General features: G+C 48.8%; 1 protein-coding gene across 1 annotated transcript in view; it reads left to right on the top strand.

Moving 5' to 3' along the window:
- The first annotated feature begins 2,459 nt into the window (after positions 1–2,459).
- DRD2 (dopamine receptor D2) overlaps positions 2,460–11,387 on the top strand; it is a 23,989-nt gene continuing 15,061 nt past the window's right edge. The window contains exon 1 of the mRNA XM_057382547.1: positions 2,460–2,972. The gene's annotated coding sequence lies outside the window, so the exon portion shown is untranslated. The remainder of the gene's footprint in view (positions 2,973–11,387) is intronic.

Genomic DNA, 11,387 nt, shown 5'->3' with positions numbered 1-11,387 from the left:
GAAAGGAATTATCTCTGGGGGTGCAGCAGAAGGTGGTGACCTCAGTCTCACTGTTCTAAAATTCACCCTTATTCCTATTATTATTGAATTTTGGTGCCAGAAAGAGACAGCCCTGATAGAGAGAGCAGCAAAGTTGTGATAAACTTGCAGAGAAGTTCATTCTGCACTTCAGGAATGGCCTTTACAAAAACTCTGCCTTTTCTGTCAGAAACGTTTCCCTTTCAGCATTTGTGGCCAAGCCTTCCTTGCATCAGAGAAATCAAATTGTCAGTCAAGGCCTCAGCACTCTCCTCTCTGAAAGGAGCAGCAAAATAATGAATTCTGTCATTGTGAGCATCTCAGGGATTGATATTTCACTGCCATTTCCCTTTTTCCTGTGGCATGGTGCAGTGCAGGAGGTGCCTGAATTCCTTCCACTCATGACAAAATCTTCAGAAGCAAAAAGASAGAACACATGCTAAGGAAATACAGAACATTCAGGAAATTTGCCCCAGGAACTGCACTCCACAAACCAGAAAAGCTCCAAAAAAGATTTCACTCCTTATGAGGAGGTTACACTTGTGGGTTTGAAGTTTCATTTTGTTTTGGCTTCAGGTTCAGGGCTGTTTCTTTTTTTTTTTATCTGTCAGTTTTTCTTGTTATTGTGCTTTATTTTCTCCCGTGATTCATCTAACTCGAGGGCATTTATTGAAATCCTTGATACGAAATGCAAGGGAAATGAATTTCACTTTAAACTTCCTAAGGACATCTCCATCACCTGATTAAAGTCTCCTGCAGTTTCCCCAGCTTTTCCCATCACAAACCAAGAGAAAGGTGCATTTCTGGCAAAGGCATCTATGATTGGTAGCACATCTCCCATCACAGCAGCCATTATTTTAATTCATCGTTTTCCAGGGGAAAGAATAAATGCTTTTTTTCCTTTAGTAGGACTGAAAAAACCCAGACAGAGATGAGTTTTACAAGCAGTTAAACGCTGTAAATCAAGAGGCYGAGGCAGATGGCAAAGAGTCAGTGAGACTCCGAGCTCGTCCATTAAACACCTCACTCAGTTCTCAGTTATTAAATTGCTCTTTTCCTGACTCACAGTGGAGCTGATTTCCTTATGGATGGCTCGATGGAAAATATTCTTGGAAGGCCARAGAGTCTCGGAGAGGACAGATTCTTCTTGGCCTCCAAGAAAGTATAAACATCTCAAAGAACTCCTGTGCATCCATTAAATAAATATATTTCTTTTGAGGCCAGCAAAGTGCATGAAAGCTTTGCTGTCCTGCTTTGCAGGAGGAATAATTGCTCTATACCAASCTCATTTGGCTCCCTTGGCCTTGCAAAACTCACATTAATCTGATAAAAAGGAAATTATTGCAGTAAAATGTGGAAAATTCAGGAGAATTCAGTTTGACTTTAGCACGGAAGATGACTCAGAGAGTCAAGTGTGCACACAAAACAATTCGGGAATGAAACATCCCAAAGGGGCCAAGAGCTTCAGGCTTCACCATCCTGAGAGGCTGAAATCCACTCCTTTGGAGAAAATCCCCCAGAAATCGAATTTCTTTACAACCTCACCACAGAGATTGGTTTCACTCTGTTCTCTCCTTGTCTAGGGCAATATGGAAATTATATTCAGAACATGGGAGCGAGCCATTACCGGAAAAAAAAGAGGAGCTTTCTTAGGAAACACCCTTCAAATTCGGGACTGCTAACGCTCTGAGGGTGAGGCGGTGTTAGGGATATTAAACCATAAGAAGGTATTAAAATATTGCAACAGCGGCCACACTTTGAGGAAATGGTTCCTCTTGGCATTTGAATTGCAAAGAGATCTCTTTSCCAGCACGGGGGGTGTTTGAACAAGGAGCGCTGCTGACAATTCCAGCCGGGGCTTTGAGCAAATCCCCGGGACGCGCTGGGGCTGGCGAGGACGCAGGTGAGTGATGCCCCTCCTTGGCAGTGCCCTGCTCTGTCACACCGCGGGTTCGGCACCGATAACAACAGCCCCGATCCCCGCTTTGCCATCCTCTCCGGGCCATTCCCTGCTCCCCCTGCCGTGCCAGCGGCTGTGACACGCGGGGACAGCGCTGACCTTGGAGCTGGCAGGGTGCGGGCGCTCCCGGAGCGCGCACGGCATCCCCGGCCGAGCATCCCCGGCCGAGCGAGGCGCACCGGGGAAAGCCTGCGAGGGCAGAGCAGCCCGCAGGGAAGGGCTGCTCCCTCCTCGAGGGGTTCCTGGGGGTGGGGACCCTCCTCGCTGCTGTCCCCGGGGCTGCGGTGGCAGCGGCTGAGCCCCTCCAGCCCCCGGCCCCGCGCTCCGGCCGGCGCTGTCCCGGTGCCGGGGCCGCATCCCCGGGGGCTGGAGCCGCCCATCCCCGCCGGGGTGAGTCCGTGGGATTCGGGGGAGGAAACTTCGCCCCCTCCCCTCCCCGCAGCAGCGGCAGCAGCGGCAGCGGGCGAGGCAGGGAGGGGAGCGCTGCGGGAATTCGCATCCCGCGGMCGGCGAAGGGAGCTGGAGTGGAAACAGGTTGTTGGGATCTCTCCGTGGGAGAAAGGGGCGGCTCTGCTCGGCCGCTAGCCAAGCCTGGGCTCTGGGAAATGGAAATGGAGACGGAGCTGCTGCCTTTGCAGCCGGCGATGCGCTGAAGGAGATGGACAGCGAATTGCGGCGGGAGAGCCCGGCCCCGGCATCGCCGCTGCCCGGGGAGCTGAGCCTTTTGCCGAGCTCCTGAAGTTCCTGCAGGAGCTGCCTCAGCCTGGGCTTCACCACGGCGAGTTCCACCCGCGCCGCTCCCAGCGGGCAGGGGTCAGCCAGGTGATCTTCCTTCTCCGTGCTCCTCTGCTTGTGCGCCAATGCCSAGCACCAAAAAGTCTGCCTGAAAGCCTGGGAGAGCTCGGGGAGAGCCACGGTGGAGAGCTGCSGTGTTTTGGATATATTTGGCGTGAAGTACTCGCACCTCTGCTCGAGGGATTCATATGGCTTGAAGGTAAGAGATTCGYGCTGTGCTTTTTCTTGCAGAAATGTAAATGTTGTGAATCTCCCGGTGAGGGAACACAGGCGGCAGTGGCTGCTGTGATCACCACTGCCTAGAGATGTAAATAAAGACAGGAGAAWAAGGGAAATATCTGTCATTACACCGAAAAGATCCATTAAGCTTTTCCCTTCCTCAAGAGAAGGGGCGAGAGCGGGTTTTCAAACTGAAATTCGGGCTGTCTCATTTCCCCATCTAAACCACTCAGTGCAAAGCAACAAACAATTGTTATTGTATGCTAAAGAGGCTCCTGGAGTTGCTAAGAAGCTCGGCTCATTTTTAGAAGTTTGATGTTTAACATCGCTCTCRCAGAGACACAATGGAGACAGAGTGACAGGGAGAAGTGGAGGAGGAGGATGTGCAGAGAGGATGTAATGTAGGTACATTCCAGCTCCCCAAGGAAYAAGACTGTTCACTCAAATTGTCTCAGGCAAAACATTCTTTTTTTCTYTCATCACACTCATTTTCCTACATCTGGTACTGTAAGACTGGCATCCTTTAARCTGAATTCACAGCACCAGTCCTGATGAGAACGATCTTCCCCAGGGAGATCTGCCACCCTTTCCTGAAGAACCCCTGGAAGGAACCCTCAGAAACATTTCTCTGAGTGTTGCAAGCAGATTTTGGGTGAGGTTTAGAGCCACCTTTGTCTCAACCATTCTTGTTCATATCTAATTTTTATTTTTTCCATCACCCTCCAGTTCTAAGTTCACCCAGCCTTTTGAAACCAGTGGAAAGTGGGGCTTTAGGGTGGGGAATGAGCCACCAGGACAGTGCTGGGTCCTGCTCGGTGCTGGGGTATTTTTGGTTTCGGTTGTTGCCTGCGGGTTGTTTCCACACRAGATAACACATCGGCAATTCTGAAATCCCTCATCCCGACTATCCCACATGCCAGGCACGGAGCTGCAGAGCTCCCAGCCTGTGGAGCATGAATCACTCGAGTGGAGCTCCAAGTTAAAAAGAAAAACAGCTCGGCTTGTTTTATAAATAAGCAGCCCCAGGGTTATAACAGAGCTGGTCAGAGAGGTTACGAATGCGAAWCAGCGTGGGCTGGGCTCCCTGCGTGTGCAGGGATTCATGGAATTACTGCTCTTGAACGAAACAATGCTATTAAGAGCTCACAACCCTGCGGTTTTGCCTCTTTTGAAGTAATTGCTGGTAGTAATCTAGAAGGAACCCAACCTCTTGGCAATATTTCTGACTTCATCGAGCAAAGAGCGTTGTCGGTTTTGTCACTTTTCTTCTCCTTTTAACTTCTTCTCCATAATGCAAAAACTGTTACAGACAAACSTTCCCTCCTTACTTCTGAACGGAGTTTCTGTGAAAGAACTTTCCCCTGAATTGTGAACCACTGTGCACAATCTGCTGTGCTTTCCCCATTTCTGTGGAACTGCAATGGAAACACTCACATTGTGGGTGGAAAAGAGGTTCCCTGTCACCCTGGAAAAGCAGAAGTGTGAGTTCCAGGTTTTAGAGAGAAACCTGTGAGCCCTCCAAAGGGGGAACAGTCAGTGTGGGTGTGTTTTTAGGCAGTATGGCCCAAAGAGCTCAGTGCCTGTGACATTCTGCTCCTGTGTCACTCGCACTCGCCGGGAAGGCTCGGGCAGGATTTGATCCCATGAGCGGTCACCAAATGTCCCCCCTGCCCATCCTGACACTGCTCCCACACCCCAAATCYCCCTGAGGTCAGCAGGCTGCACCCCTGAGCCTGCAGAGCGAGGGGATCCATGGAAGTGTCCCTGCCCTGGTGGCACAGTGTGTCCCCTCTGTCCCCTCTGTGCCCCGTGCCAGCAGCAGAGCACGGATTGGGCTCCATCTGAGCAGCCCTGCCTGGCACAAACACTCAGCTCGGCCCTAATGGCACTTGAGGGGTGCCTGGAATTGTCCCCTGGGGATGAACCTGCTGGGAAATGCAGCAAAAGCTCCTTGTGCTGGGGCTGGGGGCTCCGGGAGCAGGGAGGAGCCGTGACTGAGCTGCTCCCCCTCAGTGGCACAGGCCTGGCACAAAAACTGCCATTCCATGGGTGTTCTTCTCCTCCTCAAACCCATCCYCTGCTCCAAATCAGCAAATCTCCGCCCTCCCTTCCCCTCCTCTGTTCAGCTTTGGAGTTCTGAACCAAGCTGATGGAACACCCTGGGCTGGGAGGGACCCACAGGGATGGATTTGTGACAAATACCACACACAAATCCCCTAAAACAACAACAAAAAATAACCCCTTTAAAAAACACTGCTCTTCACGGTTCTGTAGCTCTCCAGCTATGAACAGGATGGGTTTGGCTCCAGCCCCTCACAATCCTTTGGGGATAACTCGTTTTCAATTTCACCCTCTGTGCACAAATTCCTGGTGAACACGGAGGGAATCTGGAACTCAGATTTGGATTCCTCACRTGCCCAGAGCTGATAATCCAGCACCAGGAGATGGAGGATGGGAATGCGTCCACACCTAGCTGCAAAGCCTCCTGCCACAGGATTTCTGGATGGAAAACATTCCCAAGCGCCGTGGGCACTGGGGAATCGCAATTCCGAGGGGAAGAATCCACAGATGGTTCATAAATGCACAGAAACCAGGCTGGCACAGCAAACAGTTGGGTGGTGAGGGAGTGTTTGCAGAAACACCATAAACATTGCTCCATTCTCACACTTCTGCCCAGGCAGGGGAAAAAATCGGATAAAAAGATCCCAGACTGGTGGAACTTCAGCCTCTCAGAGTTACTTTTTAAAGGTTATAAGAGGAAACACAACAGGATAAACGTTAAAATGCATTAAGGGTTGGAATGCAGGCTTGGAAAGCTTTGTCGGGGATCAAACTTGGCCATCATTTACAAACCAAAACTTTCAGTAACTGCTGAGGAGCAGGGAGACGGAGCAGTGAGTGCCAGGGTGCTGCCAGCGAGCTCCTTGGGGAAGGGGGAGGCAATTGTTTAAGTCCTGTCAGATGCATCATCCCTTGTGCTGTTACAAAACCAACCTATATTCAATCTGCAGCGATTGCTAATAACTATTAACTCCTCTCCCAATTGTTCCGCTTCAATCATGTTTTCTCTTGCTGTCCTTCACTTGGGTATTTTTAGCGTTTTAATTTTTTTTTTTTTTTTTTGGTTGAAGATGTGACTATGTGTTCAGTTGCCGCTTCTCTGTACATCCCTCCCAATCATCCCGGTGGGTATTTTTCTCTCAACCCCCCAGAATGGGTTTATTTCTGGTTTACTCTTCCCTGTTGGTTTCCATGTGCTTATGTGGGAGGCTGCACTTTCTTTATCAAAGCAGAGAGCCATGATTAGTCCATTCAGAAAATGTAAATGCGGCTTTATGTGTTCTGGGGAGAGGCTGCAAGGAGCAATAAAAGCTGCTATGGCAGAGCACGGAGCTCGGGGATGGCCACACTCCCATCCCTGGGGGAAAGAGCTGAAAACCCCCGGAGCTGCTTGGGTGATGGGAGATGGAGCAGATAAACCCTCCGTGCTCTGCATCCTCCTGGATTTTTAGCTCCTTTTTGGGTGATTTATCCCAAATTCCTCCTTAGCCCCAGCTGCTCCGGTGTCCCAGGATCTCTGCGCTGATAAAYGCGCAGATAAACACCCAGATCTGATTGTGCTCGCTGCTCCAGGTTGCCAAAAGCCAGCGCTGGGGGGACGGATCAGCAAAAATCAACCCCATTGAGAGCGCTCGGTGCAATCTGCAGCTCCAGGGAGAGAAATGAAGCCTTCACCAGCAGCTCGGGTGTTTCAATCAGCTCCCCTGAATGCTGCAGCTGACRCACTCCAGCGCAGAACTTCCAGCTATTACCTCAAATATGGCACCTTGCAAATTACTTGTCTGAACTCCGGGATGTTTTRTTATCTCAGGCAATCTGGAGCTTCGGCAAATTCAGATTTTCTGTAACAGGAGCTGCCTGACCCTCAGCCCCTTTGTATCTGCTTATTCCAAGCTTTTGTATATTTGTATGACAGCTGAGAAAAATGTGATTATCTTTGGGATTAGAGCCTGGAATCAGATTCCCGACATTTGATCTGTTTTTCTCGGAGCACCATTGAGTTCCAGCCTTATCTCCACCCCTGGAACCCACCCCAGAGAGGGGACAGGACACCCCCAGCCTCCTGCTCTCCTTGAGACATCCCCACACASATTTGGGAGGTGAATTTTAGTCACCCAGGCTTGAAAAGCCACAATTATAAAGGATTTGCTAATTTAAAAACCCCTCAAAAATAGAAACACCCCCCCCCAACGTTCACATCCATATTGTSGAACAGGAAGAATCACTCATGTCCCAGCACATGAATCATTCATCACCCCCATGAGGTTATGGATGCTCTAAAAATGTGTTTGTGAGTACTGAAATGGTGATCAGAATAAATACTACAGGATTTATTAATACATATTTCAGCCCACCACGTCCAGGCATGTGTAAAGCTCCTCATTTGCACTTTGATGGCGAAACTGTAAGAATTAGAGGGTTTGCTTTATCTCACTAACCAGGGAATCAGAAAAGTCATCAAATTTCCATGTGAGTTGAGTCCTAAATATTGGTTTATTTTCATTTTTGATCCATGACTGGGGATCCCAGGCCTGGCCCAGTCTCACAGGCGGTTATTGAATAATTTCTGTTGTCATTATTATAAAGCATTACTGCCACTAATATYATTATTTTACAATGGCACATAAAATACCAGCGAAATTTAGGTTTCTGCTTATCTTTTCTCTCTAGAAAAATGAAATTAAAAGAGGAGCCTTCTCCTCAGATTTAGCAATTGTCTGGAAAGCAGAGTTCAGTATTTCCAAGGATTGCACTGAGGAGGCAGAGCTGCCAGCTCGGGGGGATCCCTGGCTCTGGATTTATTCCCAGACTCAGGACGAGGACTGAGAGTAAATTCCAGCCCGTGTGGTCACACCCTCATGGATTTAAACCCATGAATAACTCCAGGACTCCCTCCCTGGCTGCTGAAGAGAGCTGGGCTCTGCTGAGCCTGGATCATGGGCAGGGGTTGATATTATTGAAATTGCTGGGCACTGCAGCAGCTCTGCCTAAATGGAACCACCTCAGCTGAGCAGGGAGGAGCCCTGGGCTGGGTTTAAAGCACAAAAAGCCTTTCCCAGGCCGTGTCCCAACAGAGCTGGTGGCACTGGGGTGGGTTAAATCAACCCTGAGAATGCCAGCGGCTGCAGCTCAGAGAGAGCCCAGGTGCCACAAACATCTTCAGAGCCACAACAGAGGAAACTGGGCAAAATTCACTGTCCTTTTTCCAAAGGAAGTGTGCACATAGAGAAATGTGCTGGAATGAGGTTTAAAGGTTTAAAATACCTCATTGCAATAGCCCAGATTGGCTCTGGAGGAGCCAGGGCTGTCTGAAAACTCCTCAGCCCGAGCTGCTCCCACTGGAAACCAAACCAAAGCAGGATTTGCACCAAGTTACTGCTTTTCTCAAGATTTCTCTCTCTGCCTTTCCCCCACCAGCACAGACTCTGGGATTTCTCTGTCAGCACATCCCATTGAGCTGCAAACACTCAGAGCTGGACTCAGAGCTGCTCCTGGGGTCGGTGTCCCCAGAGCAGGAATCATTCTGGCACTCCCATTTTATTTTTTGGGCACCAGCAGAGCCCAACCCTCCTTCCTGCAGCACAGACCTGCATTTCCTGTACTGATGAAAGGAGAAATCCACAGAACCCATTCTGTAGGAGGATGTTTGTCTAAATGTGATGTCTGGCTCTCTGCACTMGGCTTTGTCATCCTTTCCAAGTGTTATTTTTATTTATCTCAAGATTTTTTTTTTTATTTTTTTCTCAGTGTGAAGGGAGAATCAATTAGGAAATTACAACCCTAACACAAAATGACAAGGAGGGATGATAATAAAGGGAAGATTCTTTGGGGCTACACTTTGCAATTCAATTTATCATTGAATTTCTGATTCAGGAGATTCACAGCCATCAAACCTCAGCTTAGAGACGAATTGTCTRCAAACACAATTAACCCACTTTAGAAAAAGAATGAAAATAAATAACAGGCAAAGCAATTTTTAAAAGAGAGAGTTCAGTAACTTGTACAAGTCCATCAGCCTTGAGGTGTTATCCTAAGCCATCTTTAATGTGCCAGGTGTGACAACACAGGAGCCACTCAGAGTGGCTCTGATTTCTGATGTGAGCGAAAAATCAAAGTCACAGGAGCAACAGCAAGCCCTGATTACAGAGCAAATCACATCAGTGATTTCTCAGGGCTTTTTTTTTTCCTGGAGAGAAGCACAGGCTCAAGCAGGGGATCTGTGCCTGAGAATATTTATTTCAGGATGGCAAAGGCCGGTGCCTGCAGGAGGCTTTTCTTGGGCTGGTTTTACCTTTAGCAATTTGGGCACCTGTGTTGAGCCCAGTTTGCTTTCATCCCTCTGCATTTTGTGATTTTTGCTGTTGATGAATTAAACAGCCACTGAGGACAGCCCTGGCTTCAGTCCTTCCACAGTAACCCAACACTTTAATTAAAAACATTAATTTGAGGTAGAGCTTCCTCTGAAAGAATATCTGCTCCCCGCCAATCAAGAGGAATATTCATGGATTTCTGGAGCCCTGTTAATGATTGTGGGGATTAAAGGAATATGGAAATTATATGGAATTGGCTGTCCTGATTTAGGAATTTGACTTCTTATGGGTGGACTGTGCACTCCCCAGCAGGATGGAGATTTTGCTGACTGGGTAAAAGTCAAATAAAACTTAGGAGAGCAGCAGCTGAGTGTGTGCAGGAGAGAAATTCCTCAAATAATTCCAAAAATTGAGCACCGAAGCTTTGAACAACCTTTTCCCCTGGCTGGCGATTTGTCAGTGATGCTACCAACGAGTTTTGGGGAATATGGGAAGAAAATATTTGTCTTTCCAAGGATTTTTTGGGCAGGATGGACCCAAAGCCATGGACTAAACAAGGGATCCTCTGGCAACAGGTTGGGGACCTGGGAGCCCGAGCTATTCTTGGGCTGTGATCCACCCATGAGCTGGAGTTAGACTGCAGAATGTTAATGAGCTTGCCTGAATTTTAATGAAGGGCTGTGGGAGGAGTTCAGTTCAGCTTCTCCTGCTCAGTGGAAACAGGAGAAAACCTTAAACCACTTTTGTAACATCTTGGCTCAGGCAGAGGCAAAATAGCCACGATTTCGGCTGAAAATACCACAATTTCAGGCGGAAAATGCCACAATTTCAGGTGGAAAATGCCACAATTTCAGCTGGAAAATACCACAATTTCACCTGGAAAATACCACAAGTTCACCTGGAAAATGGTGATGATTTCACCTGGAAAATGGTCACATTTTCACCTGGAAAACAGGTGGTACCACACACGATGGAAACAAAATCCTTCCACTACCAAATTTCACTGAATGTGGGAGATTTTAACAAGTTATGAGATCCTGCTGCTCCTGGGCACCAGGCAAACAATTCCAAAGGGCAGGCAGAGGAAAATTCACCCCAAAATGCACAGGAAAACCCTCAGGATCACCAGCTGAGCATCTCTTTAGGAAACCCCTCTTTCTGTCAYTTGAAATCCAAATTCTGGTGCCTCTTCTGCAGCAGCTGAGGGCCAAATCCATGTGAAATCACTGCAAAAAAAACCATGGGGAAGAATTTCTTGCCTGGGAGCAAGAATTCTGAGGTTTTGTGGCAAAACAAGGAGCAGCAAATGAGAATTTGGGGGTCTGTGGGTGGGGTAAGCTGAACAGAGAGTGGACAGGGTGATGCAGCAGCACCAGGATGGGAACACGGAGCAGGGAGGGATGAAATGTTGCAGATTTAAAATGTGATGGAGGGTTCTGGGTGTCTGGAAGCTGCTCAGGAAGGTCAGACCCAGAAGGTCAGGCCAGCACTCGCCACRGAGCGGCCCCAGGGCAGAGCAGCAGCYCCAGGACTCGCCAGGTCCTTGCAGGGAACAGCTGCTGATTCCCAGAGCTGCTGATGCAGCTCCATTCCCGCATGGCTCAGTGCCCACGCTGGGGCAGCAGCTGGAAAAGGACAGGAACCAGAGGCACCTTCTCCTCTCCTTCTGCCTGCAGAGGCAGCAGGGGTGGGTGCTGAAATGGGGATTGGAGTGAATAGCTGAGCTGAATCAGCCCAGGGATTAAATGCTCAAAGATCATTATTAGGATTTGAAATGTGAGGAGCTGCACATCGAGGAACGCTCGGAGCCTCCTGGCCTTCCCCGTGTGTCCCCTCGCCAGGAGGGACAGAACAATAACTCATTAAGTGTTTTCCTGGAGTTTGAAAGGCACTTGGAGCGAGGGGAGTCACAGAGAGCTGCTCTGATTGACAAATCCTCATCACAGCTGCTGCATGGAGATTAAAGGGACAAAAATAATCAGAGATGGTTTGGGGCAAACTCCCAGAATCTGAGGAGAATGGGG

This window comes from Malurus melanocephalus, unplaced genomic scaffold, assembly GCF_030028575.1.
Source record: "Malurus melanocephalus ecotype Western Australia unplaced genomic scaffold, MMel_1.1 scaffold_574, whole genome shotgun sequence".
Lineage (NCBI taxonomy): Eukaryota > Metazoa > Chordata > Aves > Passeriformes > Maluridae > Malurus > Malurus melanocephalus.
The sequence above is the reverse complement of the archived record's forward strand: the minus strand, read 5'-3'. Positions and strand labels throughout refer to the sequence as shown.